This window comes from Acomys minous (assembly GCF_964271855.1).
Source record: "Acomys minous genome assembly, chromosome: 13".
NCBI classification, from domain to species: domain Eukaryota; kingdom Metazoa; phylum Chordata; class Mammalia; order Rodentia; family Muridae; genus Acomys; species Acomys minous.
Window position 1 is genome coordinate 82558617 of NC_140495.1, and position 16090 is coordinate 82574706.

General features: G+C 41.0%; 1 protein-coding gene across 4 annotated transcripts in view; it reads left to right on the plus strand.

Moving 5' to 3' along the window:
• Positions 1-16090, plus strand: part of PLCL2 (phospholipase C like 2) — a 148923-nt gene that overhangs the window by 42762 nt on the left and 90071 nt on the right. Inside the window, exon 1 of one of the 4 annotated variants that reach the window (XM_084754668.1) lies at positions 14438-14462. The exons of the other annotated variants lie outside the window; for them this stretch is intronic. The gene's annotated coding sequence lies outside the window, so the exon portion shown is untranslated. Of the gene's footprint in view, positions 1-14437; positions 14463-16090 lie in introns of those variants that run through there. 4 annotated transcript variants of the gene reach the window in all.

Consider the following 16090-nt stretch of genomic DNA (forward strand, 5'->3'; position numbering starts at 1 on the left):
AACAAAGCAAGTTATTTAACCTTTAACCCTTGATGTTTGCACTACAACATGGGCTGCTGATAGCTTTTATTATAAAGATCAAATGTGTATAATATGTATGTAAATCTGTATGCGTTTAGCATGGGGCCCCCAAGAAAGAGCGTCAAGATGGATGGCAATTGCTACTGTGCTCCCTCCTACCAGGCCGGTGTCTACATTTGATTTTGCAGGCTTGTGGGCCTCTCCACACTCTATCCTTTGGTTTCCTTGCTTGTACCTTGTAGGTTGGTGTGTTCTAGTCTGTGCCCACCCTGACCTCCTTTGCCTAGTCTTCTGCCTTTCCTTTTCTTTGGGTCCATTATCCCTCCATCTCCCATTTCCTTACTACTTTGCCACCTACACTCATGATTTTAACTCTCCTGGAAAGCTTACGATTCTCAAGTTTCTTTTTGACCTGCTGACATCATCACTGGGATGTTCATATTGCTAAACATTTCACCCTCTACCAACTCACTGTTGTCATAGCCTCATAATTATTCTTTTTTTTTTTCTTTTAGGCCTTCTCTTCTCATATTTTCTGTCTCCCCAAACTCTCTACCTCCCTTTTTTCTTCCTTAAAGTTTAGCCATTCCACAGCCAGAATGTTTTCTAGATGAATTAGATTGTTCCCATAAACCCTTTAGCCAAGTGCCTGGCACCTCTACCAGGTCTGACTCCTGCCCCCGCTGCCTGCCCTTACAGCTCTGGCCACAGCCCGTCTCCGTGTTGCTCAGCACCCTTTGACCATACTTCTGTCTCCTGACTCCGCAGCCATTTGGTGTCCTTCTTGTGCCACAGTGTGTGCTCTGGAAATAACCAATGCAGTCGATCACCAAACGAGTACATTGCCCACACTGTCTGCCTTTGTCGCCACAGGAATGTTTTCCTCCCTTCTCATCCCAAGTTGCTTCCCTTTGGCCCGGTCAGCCTCTTAGGAAGGCCATCTTTGAAGTCTGGATGTTCTTAGCCCCTCATTTTTTCTCATACAGCAGCACTCCTGTCTTTCAGAGCTGTGGCCCATATATTGCAATTTTAAATTGAATGGAATGGACTAGAAAAGAATGCTATATTTCATGCTTGTGTGAAGATGTGTACAGAGTTGTTCGGTAAACTGTTTTCTTTCAGTGCCCTCCTGCACTGAAATGATCTGTGTGTGCTTGCCGTGGACTCTAAATTCCTTAAAGCCGTGGCCATTCTTAACGCATTGCCTAATCGAGTACAGTCAATGAAGAGCTTGTGAAATGGAATCTGCCCATCCCTGAAGAAGTACAGTTGAAGGGAAATAGTGCATTTTGGAGCTTCTGTGAATTACTGTGGTTGAATACTGAAAAAGAAATCCATGCAGAAATCAGCCAAGAAGAGCCTTGCCGCCTCATGTCTAAGTGTACTTGTGCATGCTGTCCAGTGTCAGGTCCTGTCACTGTTTAGGGATAACAGCTCTCTTTTATTTTGAGGCTGAGCATTAGTCACATCAGACTATAGATGACCTTCGGGTCTCCAGGGGCAGTTAGAATGAAAAACATGGTAGAGGACGGTTCTTGGTTACTATATTTCTCTGCCGGAAGGACCAAAACAACCTGCAAGGAGGGGCGCTCCCTTTCTTCCCGTCCTCACTGATGTTCTTACAATGGAAGCCAGACCTCACAGTCCAGGCGCCTTGTTATGGCCCAGGTTCCTTGCTAACTCCCTTGTCTTGGCATGGAGCCAGATGTGACCCAGCTTACTTTTCCATTCTTCTGGATTGTTCTATTTTCCTTATCAGTATTGTGTTGCCTTCACTCATTTTCACCATCTTTGTGTAAGTTTTTCTTTCCATCTTATCCCCTAACTCATTTCCCTAAAAGCGAAGAACTAAACACCTTTAATAAGACCTGGAAGGGGAGTAAGCTAGTTAGTGACTTCTACTGCATTTGCCTTCCTCCACTCAATGAAAGGAAGAGGATTTGTTTATCGTGCTACAGACCACACATTAGAAATGATGGCAGTCCTGAAGCCAGGGTACACGCGCTGTCCTTACGGTGTAGCTGGAGCAGTGAGCACAGCTTTCTGGCCAGCTAGATGATTTTGTTGGCTCACCCTTACACATTTTTCCCGCTCTCTTTTTTATGTCTTCATGCTGCCTCGTGTTTTCAAACATTATTATTGGCATTTTATTTTATAATTCTGACATTAAAAATAAGGTTTGTTTATTTTGTATGAGTGTGTTGCCTGCATGTATGTACATGCACTATGCATGCCCCCGGTGTCTGTGGATACCAGAAGAAGATGTCAGATTCCCTGGAACTTGAGGTACAGAGGGTTGCAAGTTGCCATGTGGGTCCCCGGAATGGAATCCAAGTCCTCAGAAGAAGCAAGCACTCCTAATTGTTGAGCTGTTTCTCCACTCCCTTTTAATTGTGGCACAATGACAATCTTGAAAGGTGTGATACTATTTAAAACGCCAGCTGTATAATATCCTTTCATTTCTTGAGGTCAGACACCTCCTTTGATTCTCTCGAGTTACTAGCTGTCAGAAGCTCTTCTCTGAACCAGCTCTAACAGTCTAGCATTGACAATGACACTGTGAGGGGACCTGGGGTGTAGTTTCTGTCATTTGCATGCAGTGCCTTCAAACAAGTTTTGAATGCCAGCTAATCCTAGAAGCCCTGAACTTGAGGAGAGTTTGAAGGAAAAGTTATATAGGAATTCGTTTTTAAAACTATGACTTGGCCTTCAGGTGTCTGTCCCTCTGGGTCAGGAAGTGGTGGGTGGGGCTTGTCCTCCTGAGTGGTTCTATGGGTTTCTCTGTTTTGCTTTTTAAAAGAAAAGCCCCACCTACCCCCACACCACCCCCTGAAGCAATACCAGGAGCCATCTCATGCCCTCAGTAGCTTGCTTCTGAAAGCAGACTGACCCAAGAGATTTCTCCCTGGGCTTGTATCCCAGTGTCCTCTTCTCCCTCTGGGACATATCCATTGCACTTGGTTGGGCTCAGGCCAAGGAACGGGGGATCCTGTGGGCGGGGGGGGGGGGGGCTCTGTATATTGTACATGTCACTGAGTACCTTCAACATAGCTGTCTCTTGCCTGCCAATGTGTGAAGTACCTCAGGCCCTTTTCGTTTCTCCAGCCACCAGGTTGGTTCAGCAGAGGGGTGGGGGTCTGGTCCCTTCTAAGTGACGATGTAAAAATGTACATTTCTCAGGCCAGGGCCACCAGGGGTTATTTTTCATGTGATAGCTTGTACAATTATCTTTTCAAGGTCCTTGGATAATAATGAAATAAAACCATTTTGAACCCAATAAATAAATAAATAAAAATAACAGCTTGCCAAAATATCACTTTTTTGAATGATACATTTTACCTATTTTTGTATGTATATCTAGACTTATATTCATATATATTATATTAAATAGTATATTATATAATTTTAATGGAATATTCTAAAATTTTATTTATATGCTTTAAAAAGCAGTCTAATAGATATTCATGCACATAATATGTGTCTCCACAGTAGTGTTTTAATGGTTTCATAGTGTTTTATTATAAGGCTATTCTATAATTTTCTAACAAATAACATGTAGATACTCCTGTTATTTTAGCATTAGGAAGGTTGAGAACCACTGCTCTATCATAGTGTCCTGGAGGGGTATTTTCCTGATTAATGAGTAATGTGGGAGGGCCCAGCGCACTGAGGGCATTACCACACCTGAATAGGTTACCTTAAATCTTTTAAGAAACCAGACTGAGCAAGCCATGGGGAGCAAACTAGCAAGCAGCTCTTTTCAGGATCTCTGTTTCAGTTCCTGCCTCTGGGTTTCTGTCTTGAGTTCCTGCCCTTCCTGTTTTGATGATGGACTGTGGTGGGTGGGGACTTATAAAATAAAAGTACTTACTCTTTAACCCTTAAGTTGCCTTTAGTCATGGTGTTTGTCATAGCAACAAAAAGCAAACTAAGACAGATTGGATTTATACACACATACATTGTCTTCTTTTGGCTTTTACATGCACACACAGGCATGAACACCACACACACACACACACACACACACACAGAGAGAGAGAGAGAGAGAGAGAGAGAGAGAGAGAGGGAGGGAGAGAGAGAGACAGAGAGAGACAGAGAGAGAGGGAGAGAGAGGGAAAATCTTCCTATCTCTTATTTTGCTTTTCTCCACAATACTTTTATCACTTTACATGCCACATAATCTATTGGTATTGGGGTGTGTGTGTGTGTGTGTGTGTGTGTGTGTGTGTGTGTATGTGTGTGTGTGTGTTCTATTCATGCCTGTGTGTGCATGCAAAAGCCAAAGGAGGACAATGGGTGTTTTAGTCTATCTCTCCACTGAGACTGTCACTCACTGAACCTGGTGTTAGGTTGGTGGCCAGGACTTCTTTTGTCTCTCCCCCTCACAGTTCTGGTGATACAGGTATACATGGGCCACATGCTGCTTTCTTTCTTTCTTTCCTTTTTTTTTTTTTTTTTTTTTTTTTTGGAGACAGGGTTTCTCTGTATAGCCTTGGCTGTCCTAGACTCACTTTGTAGACCAAGCTGGCCTTGAACTCACAGCTATCCGCCTGCCTCTGCTGGGATTAAAGATGTGTGCCACCATGCCTGGACATATGCTGCTTTCTAATGTGAGTGCTATTAGGGATTTGGACTCCAGTCCTCTTGCTTGCATAAAAAGATTACCAAATAAACCATTTTCCTAGGCCTATTTGTGTTTTTAAGTTTTGTTTGTTTGTTTGTTTTTTGGTGTGTGTATGTGTGTGTGTTTAAGTTTTAACCAGTTGCTTTTGTATTTATAAATTCCACAAGAGGTGTTAATTTTGTCTATTTGTTGTATATCTGTAGCATCTAGAATATTTCTTGGCATATTTTAGGGTATTCTATAAATATATTTTCAATGAATAGACGTTCTTTTGATTCCCTGCGAGTCTTCTACCACTTTGCATATTTACTCTTCCTCTATAGACTTTAATTCCTTAGACATAGAGCTTCCATATAGCTGTTCCCCTCCAAGGTGTGCTGTCTGGACACATGCTCATAAAGGAGGATGCACAGCCAGCAGTCGGATGCCAGCTTGTTCTTTCCCTTTCTGTCCAGAGCAAATCTGTAGGCCTTGAGCTCACAGGCTGCCTTAGAGGTAATGTAGGGCCTTCTGACACAGCTCGACCTAGCTCGCTGTTCCCTCCACTGTGCCAGCTGACGATTCTAACCCTCTACCTTTCCCTCAGTTCCCCTTTACTAGCTGTGAGGTTTATTTCCTTCCTTTCTTTTACTTTCAGTGAGACCCTCAGTTTACTAAGTTAATTAGTGAGTGCAAACATTGGCCACCAAAGTGTTTATTACTTCACTAATTGACAAGATTTTAATTCTTTCCTCCTTGTTTTTTTCCCAGAAAGACTTTTCATTCTTTTCTCTTAAGAAATCTGAATCGAAGTCTAAACTGCTGACTATGAATATTGTTCTAGTTATAAAAAATAATTTTTTTGGTCTAGAGGGATGGCTCAGAGGTTAAGAGCATTCCTTGCCCGTGAGAAGACCTTGGTTTGAATCCCATCACTTACACAGTGCTTCTCAACTGTTTGAAACGTTAGCTTCAGGAGGTCTGATGGTCACTTCTGACCTTCATGGGTACCAAACATTTATGTGGTACACATACATACATGCAGGATAAACATGCACATACAAGATAAAGTGAATGCCTCTAATAAAAATTATGAGTTAAAATTCATTTCTTAAAAGTTGTTGAGAGAACATTTGGAGGTTACCTATGGCTAATGTGATATCAATAGTAGTGCTCTTTTTATTTCTTTTACAAAATGGCTCATGAGTCCCTGGGGAGTACTTGATGGTGATGAATAAAGAGAACATTTCTGGTTTGAGTCCTGAATGCATATTAAAATATTCACATTTTTCTACAATGGCTAGCAGTCACATAGATTTTCCTTTTTGGACTTGGTGATATATTAGATGCCATCATAGATTTTTCTCATGTAAAATCAGTTCTATTCGAGAATAAATTATGCTGTACTTGGTACATTGATTGGCCAGTATTTTATTTCAGATTCTTTACATTTTAGTTCATAAGTACAGATGATTGATTTTTTTATTTTATCATAGTTTGACTTATATATCAGGGTTATGCTAAACCATGGATACCAAGCAGTTTATCTTTTACTTCTAAATAATGATTTTTGTCTAGACTGTGGAGAGTGCTATTTCAGAAAATAGTTTGTCAAATCTAGCATAGGCTATGCTCACAAAAGAAGCTGGGTGTTTTTCTACTTTTTGTATGTCCCTATATTGTTTATACAGCATAGACATTACATATTCTTGGGAAATTAGGCATAATTATTCTTAGTTGACCTGAGCCGTGTATCCTTTAAAGGTATATAATTTAGAGCTATTTAAATGCTTTTCTAGGCTATCAAATGATATTCTTACTGAGAAAAATTGGTAATTTTTTATTAAAAGTCATTTTTTATTTTTGAAGTATACTATATTGCGCTCTCTCTCTCTCTCTCTCTCTCTCTCTCTCTCTCTCTCTTTCTCTCTCTGTGTGTGTGTATGCTGTAGCCATACATGTGCAGATCCGAAGACATCTTGAAGTTTGTTCTCTGCTTCCACCATGTCAGTCCTGGGCATTGAACTCAGGTCTTCAGTCTTAGTAGCAAGTACTTCAGTCCACTGATATAGCTTACCATCCCTGATAATTATATTTTCCTGGAGAAGAGCATTTTGTTCTTCAAACTTACTCATAATAATATTATCTGAATTTAGAAAGTAATAATCCTGTTTGCTCTCTTTAAAAAATTAATTTTGCCAAAAGTGGGTTTCTTGCTTGTTTGTTTATCCTGCGTATTACCAGGTTTTAGTTTCATTGATCAGTCTACAATTATCTAAGTGATACATCTGTCTTATTACATCCATCCATTTTTCTTCATGTTTATTTTGTTTCTTTTTGTTGTTCATAGTTTTTAGAATTAAAAATTCAACTTTTCCTAGTTTAAAACGGATGTTTGAGGTGGTTCCTTTTCAGACTATCAATTTTCTAGTAGCACACATGTGGTGTGTGGCCGTTATTCACTTTAACACTGTTTGTGATTTTCCCTTGCCCCCCCCCTTTATTCTTTTCTCATATAGTACACCCCAGCTGGGGTTTCCCTCCACTCTTCCCAGTCCCTCACACTACTCCCTCTCTCTCCTAGACCCACTCTTTCTCCATTTCCCTTCAGAAAAAAGCAGGCGTCCCCGACTAAGACGAGGCACAAACGCTCATATAAGGGCTGGCTAAGGCAACCCAGTAGGAGAAAGGATCCCAGGAGCAGGTGAAAGACCAGAGACCCTCACTGTCCTGCTGTTAGGAGCTCCTCCCAAGTACCAAGCTAGCAATCGTGACGTGTATGCTGAGGAGCAAGCACAGACCCAGGCCGACTCGTGATTGCTGCTTCCGTCTCTGTGAGCCCTAGTGAGCCATGCCTAGTTGTTTGTGTATCCTTGACACACCCCACCCCCTGCTCCTACAGTTTGTCTTCCCTTCTTCCTCAGGGTTTTCTGAGCTCCAAGGGGAGAGACCTGATGGAGATACCCATCCGGGGCTTTCTCTCCACCTAACGTTTGGCTGTGGGTCTCTGCGTCTGCTCCCGTCAGCTGCTGCAGGAAGCCTCTCTGATGATGATTGGGCTAGGTGCTAATCACGTTTGTCTTTTCATTGTGATTTTTCCGGTTGTGTTTGGATGACATTGTTTCTTTTGAGTTGTCTACCACCTCTGGCTTTCACAATATTTCCACATCCTCTTATTCCCAATAGATCCCTGAGCCCTGAGGAGAGAGGCTTGATAAAGTCATCCCATTTAAGATTGAGTGCCCCAAATCTCTCATTCTCTGCACGTTGTCCATCTGTAGGTCTCTGTGTTAATTACTGTCTGCTGCAATAAAACACTTTTATGATGAGAGCTGAGTGATGCACAGACTTACGGGTCTAGCAACATTTTATTAGGAGCCATCTTATTGCTGTGTTCCTTTAGCAGAATAGTAATATTAGGTTTCCCCACACCTATGACCTATTTAGTCTCAGGTTCTTGGAAACAGTTGCAGATACAGGCTCCATCTCATGAAGTCAGTATTAAATCCAGTTTTAAAAAAAAGATAGTTGGTTACCCACCCTAACATTTGAATCATTATTGCACCAATATAGTTAGGTTATAGGCAGGTCATTGGTGTAGACCACAGTGTTTGTGCTACAGGGTCACACTGAGGATTACTTTTCTCCTCTAGTACTATGCATAATACATTCCAACACCATGAACACTAGTCAGTAAGGATGACGCTTCTATTTGGGGACCAGCTCAATTTCTCTATGTTTGACAAATGTCAGTGTGTCTTCAGCAGTAGAGCCTTACCATCAAGTTGTGGAGGGTAACCAAGTACAGTCAAGAGGGTGTAATATTATGGGACCCCTTTGGCTAATGATTCAATAAAGTGTAGCCCATTTCTGGCACTAGGGGTTTTACTTGGCAACATATGATGCCTAGTTAGGACATTGTTTCCATCATTATATGATGACTCTGTTTAAATTATTTTTATAATTGTATATTTTAGGAGGCTTCTAAGGTAGAGTTAGGCTTTCATATGGCTTTTAGGGAATTCACTTGAACTCATTGGCACGTAAAGAACTGTCTAAACAGCATGCTGATAGCACAGGCACAAAGTCTAATAATTAATATATGGGACCTCATGAAGCTGAGAAGCTTCTTACAGCATTATGAAGAGGCAGCTTACAGAATGGAGTAAGATCCTTACCAATTATACATATGACAGAGAGTTAGTATCTAGAATATATAGATAACTAAAAACAAACAAAAAAACCAACAAAACAACCTAAACACCAAGAAAACAATTAACCTAAGTTTAAAAACACATATAAAACTAAATGGCTAGTTCTTCAGAGATGAAATGGAAACGGCTGAGAAGCTCTTTAAAAATGTTCAACACCCTTAGCTGTCAGGAAAATGCAGATTATGACTACTTTGAGATTTAATCTTGCACAAATCAGAATGGTCAGGATCAGTAAAACAAGTGACAACTCCTGCTGGTGAGGCTATAGGGAAAGGGGAGCACTTACTCATTGGTGGTGGGAGTGTCAACTGGGAGAGCCATTATGGAAATCACTGTGGCAGTTCTTTAGAAAGCTGAAAATAGATCAGCCTCCATCCAGCTGTATCACTCTTGGGTATATACGAGTCTTACAACAAAGATACTTGCTCGTGCACAGTCATTGCTGCTGTGTGTATAACAGCCAGAAATCCAAAACAGCTTAGATTTCCATCAGCTGATTAAATGGATAATGAATGTGTGGTTCATTTACACAATGGAGCATTATTTAGCTGTTAAGAAAGCGAAATTATGGGACTTGCAGGTAACAGGATGGGGCTAGAAATAATTATCCTGGGTAAGGTAGCTTAGACCCAGAGAGACAAACATTGCATATTTTCTATTACATGTAGAAGGTAGCTTTTAAGCTTTAGATAGGCCTGATTCAGAATAAATAACCACAGAGGTTAGGTGGTTAGGTTGCTAGTAAGGGTCCCAGGGAAGGGAGGAATCTTCCAAAGGAGGAGAAGTAAGATTTTGTGTTATGAAGAGATAAAGGGGAAATAGAATAGGAATTGTAAATGGGGAAGGTTTGGAGAGGGTAGGCTAAAGAGAGGAATGTGGGGAGGAAAACTAAAACTATGGTTCACGATTTTTCCCCTGAGACATGGTTTCTCTGTGTAGCCTTGGCTGTCCTGGACTCACTTTGTTGACCAGGCTGGCCTCGAACTCACAGTGATCCACCTGCCTCTGCCTCCCAAGTGCTGGGATTAAAGGTGTGCACCACCACCATCCAGCTTATAGTTCATGATTTTTAATTAATGAACCCTTCCCAACCACTTTTAGGAATATGACTCAAGGAAATGCAAATATAATTAGTGATGCTTTTTTGCTTTAATTTTTTAGGGTTTCATTTTTTAAATTAATAGTTCTAGACTTATTTTTATTTTATGTATATGGGTATTTTGACTGACTGCATGTAGGTCTACCATGTGCATGCAGTGTCTGCAGATGCGAGAAAAGGACATGAGCTCTCCTGGAGCTGGAATTACAGATGTTTGTTAGCCACTAAGAGGGTGCTAAGGATTGAAGCCAGGAGTTCTGGAAGAGCAGTCAGTGCTATAAACTGCTGAGCCATCATCTATCTCTTCTGCCTTCCTGCATCCTCCTCCCCGTCGTCATCATCATTTCATGCATGCCTGTATGTGATGTGTGTGAGGGAGGGGTGCTCATTGCTGTGGCGTGTGTGCCGAAGTCACAGCTGTGTGGAGTTGGTTCCCTCATTTCTGTGGGTTGTGGGAATTGAGCTCAAGTCCTCAGGCCACTGGTTCGGTGTCCTCTGAGCCTTCCTGACAGCCTCTGTGCATTACTTGCAATAATGAAAAGTCAGAGGTGTGCCTCTGGTAGACACAGGTAAATAACACATTCACTAAAATATATTTAAATGTTTCTTTTTCACAAGTATTAAACATTAATGACATTTTAATGGATGTTATTATATTATAGTAATAAATTTTCTAGAAGTCAAATATTTGGCACTGAGTACTTCTTGACCTCAACAAACTCTAGCGTTAATTTCACTGAAATTTATCTGGATAATGACACATAATTTGTCTAAGAAAGTAATTCATAAAATTAAGAAAATTAGTAACACTAGAGCAGATTTTGGGGGGAAATTCATAGAATTTGAACAATTGTATCTTTGATAGAAGACATAGAAATAAGTTTCAGAAAAAATTTTAATTATAGTAGGTTATAAGTCTATGACATTAGAAGATCCAGTATAAATGCTGACATTTTGAGTTGAGTTTTTATTTTCATATAATATACTGATGTACTTTAAAGTACTTGTTATTTTATACAGCATTAAGTTATGATTTTTCACTCAATAGGGTTTATATGGCTAAGCATTTCTGTTATCCCTTCTTTAAAAATTTTAGCTACCATAAAACACTAAGGAGCCAAGCTAAGCAAAGGATGCGCAACAAAACATTAATTATACATAATTATAAGGCTGGTCTTTAAAAATACAATGCTTGTAGAAATGTCACATCAATTCAGATTATATGCTAAGTGTTTTTATGTTTTGATATTTTGTTTCTGATATCTGAAAATGTACTTTGTGTACAGTAAATGTGGGAAACATTTATAATAAGGCTATAATAAAGCAAATTAAAAGTATAAACAAAACAAGTCCTTCAATTTATACCCTGAAACTTAGAAAATAAGTTAAACCCAAAGCCATTGTCCTTCCTTCCTGTCCTTTCTTTCCTTCCTTCCTTTTCGTTTCTTTTCTTTTTCTTTTCTATTCTTTTTCTTCTTCTTCTTCTTCTTCTTCTTCTTCTTCTTCTTCTTCTTCTTCTTCTTCTTCTTCTTCTTCTTCTTCTTCTTCTTCTTCTTCTTCTTCTTCTTCTTCTTTGTTTTAGCTAGGGTTTCTCTGTGTAGCCCTGGTTGCCATGGAACTTACTTTGTAGATCAGGCTGGCCTCAAACTCACAGAGTTCCACCTGCTTCTGCATCCCAAGTGCTGCAGGTAAAAGTTTGCCACCACCACTTGGCACCATTGTTTTCTTTAAATCACTCCTATATAATTGAAACAAATACCATTTGAATTCTTTATACACATATCAGGGAGGGGAGAAGAGGAGGAGGGAAAAAATACTAGCCTAGAATAGCTGTCAAATTCTATATAAAAAACAGTCACTTTGAGCAACTTCCAGATTTTCCTTTTTTTTTTTTTTTTTTAAGATTTATTTATTCATTACATATTCAGTGCTCTACGTGCAGGTGTACATGCAGGCCAGAAGAGGGCACCAGATCACATTATAGATAGTTGTGAGCCACCATGTGGTTGCTGGGAATTGACCTCAGGACCTCTGGATGAACAGTCAGTGCTCTTAACCTCTGAGCCATCTCTCCAGCCCAGGATTTTTCTTTTTAACCACTTGGAAACTGATGCATTAGCTTGCCTTCCTCAGCTTATGTCTCTTAGATCAAAGCAGATACTTATTTTCTGCATATATTTGTTTAATTGCACACCTGTGTCAGGAGCGGTGCAAGCCAGGTGTTTGGACCTGTCAGTGAGGTTACTGTTTCTGTTAGCTTTGCCCTTTCTTTCAGCTCTGTAGATAATGTGACTTGCAGGCCTGACCTTTAGTTCTTCCGCTTCTTTACTGGGATTAGAGTTCTCTGCTCTGTTCCTTTTGCATTCGGCTTCAGTTCCTCAGACCATCTTCAGGGGCTTCACCTCACCCTTCGGCTTCCCAACAAGAGGCAGAGGAAAGCTGCACCGCCTTTACCCCACTGCCAGTGCTTCCCTTATTCTCATGGCGTCACCCTCATTCCAGGATCTTGATCATTCTCTCTGAACCCAAACTTTCCATCATGATAGTCTGTGTCCCTTGGCTCTTAGTCTCTGCAATCTAAGCAACCCCTCTCTTTACTGTTTCTTTTAATCTTTGTGTTACAAAATTCAAAGATCTCCTGCTTATTGTTTCTTGCTGTGACCTGTCTGCGGCACTCATGTCATTGACCATGGCCTCTGTGAGATCATTTTCCTTGTGTTACTCATCTAATCCTTCATGCCCTACTTTCTAGCTTGCTGTGTTGGTTACTTTCCTTTGGCTGTTGACGTTACATGGATGTTGATCAGATACACTCTCATGGCCACAAGCTTCACTGTTGGCCTCACCTTCATCATGATTGTTAACACTATGCCCCACCTGGGGGCAGAACCTTTCAGATGCCCCACTGCAAAGGAAAACCACCCTTTTTGTGATGCTAGTCTACCAGATTTCTTGACCTCGGCAAGTTCCCTCTCTCGTTTTCTAGTTGCTATGAATGTCAGCCAGTCTGCTAGTGATTTAACCAACCGTCTAGATGTCTCCTGTAAGTCTACCCACCCTCTGGTATACCTTATGAAGCCATGTACTGACTTAGATCACTTCTTCCAGCATGGGGCCATCACCCTGGTCCTTCTCCGTCTGACTCTTCTTGTCCTAGTTCCTCAGGGTGCCTGCTGTCCCAGGACACTTCCCAAGCACCACAGTACTCCGCCACTCCTTTTTCCTTTGACACTGACTTCATCTCCTATTAGGTACCTCATGGCAGTGCATTTTCTTTCTTTCCCCATTTACCATTCACTCTGCTTGACTCTTATTGTCCCCTAATTGGGATTGTCCTTGTCACCCATGCTAAGCCCTGTCCAGCTTTGAGGACTAGATGTGTACTCTGCTCGTGTCATATGTGGGTGAATAACTAATCCATTAAATTCACCTTTGTTGAAGCCTTTCCATTTTCTACTGTTTCTTCAAATACATTATAGTCTTATTTTTAACTGTACTTTAGGTTTCTTGAGTGTAAGGGTATATCTTATCTCCTCCGTCTCCTGTGAGGACAGTAGACCAAATTTCATAGGTACTGAGTGGTTATGTAAGCTTTCACAGCTTGAACACTTATCTCGTTGAGAAAATACGAGATGTGAGGTTTCAAACTGTAATTATCCATATTCAAGAAAACATCAACCACGTGTGCTGACAGTATGTACCAGGGCCTAACATTCCTGAAATTAAGACAGAAGAAAATAGTTTCTAAAAGAAAGCTTACCGTGGGAGAGTATATAACCCTGTTTCAATGGAGATAAGAAGCCAGCTGGTTCCCCTAAGATAACCTTCTAACGCTACCTCAGATTATTTCATGTCATAATGCTAGAAGGGCCTTAGAGATAGCTCTGAAAGAATGTTCTTTACTCACAGTTGACAATAGCTGAGAGTTAGGGACTGCAGCAGCAAATGCAGTGTCTTATTTCACATGTATAGCCCTTTCCAGTGTGCATTTGGTATGTTAGTGGCGCTGAAGTTTTTTGCCTGTTTGTCACAAGCAAGAGTCATCTGGGAAGAAGGACCCTCAACTGAGAAAATGGCTCCACCCAACTGCACTGTCTGTAGGGCATTTTCTTTTTGATGGTTGATATAGGAGGGCCCTGCCCACTGTGAGCATTGTCACCCTGGGGAAAGTGGTCCTAGGTTGTATAAAATAACAAGCTTAATGAGATATGGAGGAAGACAGTCAGTAAGCAGCATTCCTCAATGATCTCTGCTTCCGTTCCTGCCTCCAGCTTTGGTCATAGACTGCTTGAGCACCTTGTAGCTCCATTATCCCTTAGTGATGGATTGTGACCTCAGAGTTATGACATGAAATAACCCCCTTTTTCTTCAAGTTACTTTTTCTCAGAATATATTATCATAGCAATAGGAAGTAAGCTAGGGAAGGAATTGCTACAAGAAGGTAGGGCCTTGCTGGACAGCCTGGCTGTCTTGTTTTCGGATGATTACAGGAGGATTTGGAGCTCTGGCCTGGGAAAGCTACCAGGTACTTGGAGCTTAGTGGGCTGTTACGAGAACTTGGAAGATAATGCTGAAAACAATGCAGACGATTGAGGCATGGTTTGTGAAGTTTCTGAGGAAAGTTTGTGAGTTTCAAAGATTATCGAGGTCTTTAATTTGGTGCTTTGAATTAAGAATCTGTGTTTTCTGGTCACCTGGGTCTGAAGAATTAGTTGTGATTAATAAAAGACCAGCACCACTAAAATGATACCTTTGTTTTACTGGGACAAACGATGCTGGTTAGCTGGGCATGGTAATAAAAGACCAACATTATTGAGGCAAACTCTTCAGGAAATTATTATCTCAGGGTCAGCGCAGTATACACAAACTGTGCTCCAGAGGAGGCCAAGACTGAGTTTTAAATTGGCAGGAACTTGGTGCTGTGTAAGAGTCTCACACACAGTGCTGACTTTGACAACCTAAAAGCTACAGAACTGGAGGAGTCATGGAGAGAACCTGAGGCTTAGTACCACGTGGCAGGGTCAGAGTCACTGACGAGGCCAGTGATGAAGGCGCAGCCTCTACTGCAGTGGAAACACAGCACACTGGAGACGCCAGAACTATGGGACCACAATCGAGAACAGTCTTAGTCTGCAATAGAGTCTGTCTCAGTCCACAGGACAAACTGTTCTTGCTGCAGGTGGCAGAGGCGGAGAGGTGGGGCTACCCAAGCCCTTTGAATCCAGAATATCCTGAGTAAATCCCAGAGCTTGGCCTTGTACTGAGCCCTGGTTCTTCCCTCTCGGAATTAGAAAGTAGATTTCACAGGAACCCATGGTTAAGAGACTTTGGATTTTTAAAGGGACCATAGACTTCTAAAGTGTGGAAATTTTTTAGGACGTTTAAAGTTGTGGTATATTTTGTACTATGATATTAACATAAGATCATGGGGACAAACAAGAAACAAAAGGTTATAGTTTAATAGTGATGTGTTTTTTTTTGTTGTTGTTGTTAAGTTGGCAAGGGGTTAATTGTATTGGATTTTGTTTTTGTTTTTGTTTCAACTTGACAAAAAGCTAAGGTCATCTGGGAAGATATTTACTGATTAATTTTTAGCTACATAAATTTATATAAGTATCCCTGTCTCTTAAGTGCTTCAAAATTACAAGACAGTAAAGTGGATAAAAATGAGAGTATCGTTTCTGAAGTCCCTCAAAACTCTAAATGAAACTCCAGAAAGCATTACTGTGGATTTGGGGAGACTGCAGCTCAGCTACCATCCTAACCTTTAGGTCATGGCTGTTGCATATATGTTCATTCAACTGATTTTATTTAGATCTGCTGGCTGACTTCTTTAGTCTGTGGTAAGTGATGGCAGGTAGAAACGATTATCATCTTACTCTGAGAGAATGTGTAGTCGTGTACTCACTATAAATGAAAGAGTGGACGTAAAACCTCACCAGTGGCCCATGTCAACCAGAACAAGTCATACAAGAGATGGAGCAGAGCTTTTTGTGACTCTCCTGGTAGTGATAGTTACCATCTGAAAACTGAGTAAGACTGAAATTAGGCACAGCAGGGGATTCAGGAAGAAACAAGGAAAACTGAAGAGCACAGACAAAGGCCTAATAGAGAACCAAAGCTCGGGAACAGAGCAGGGAGGGAAGGACCTGA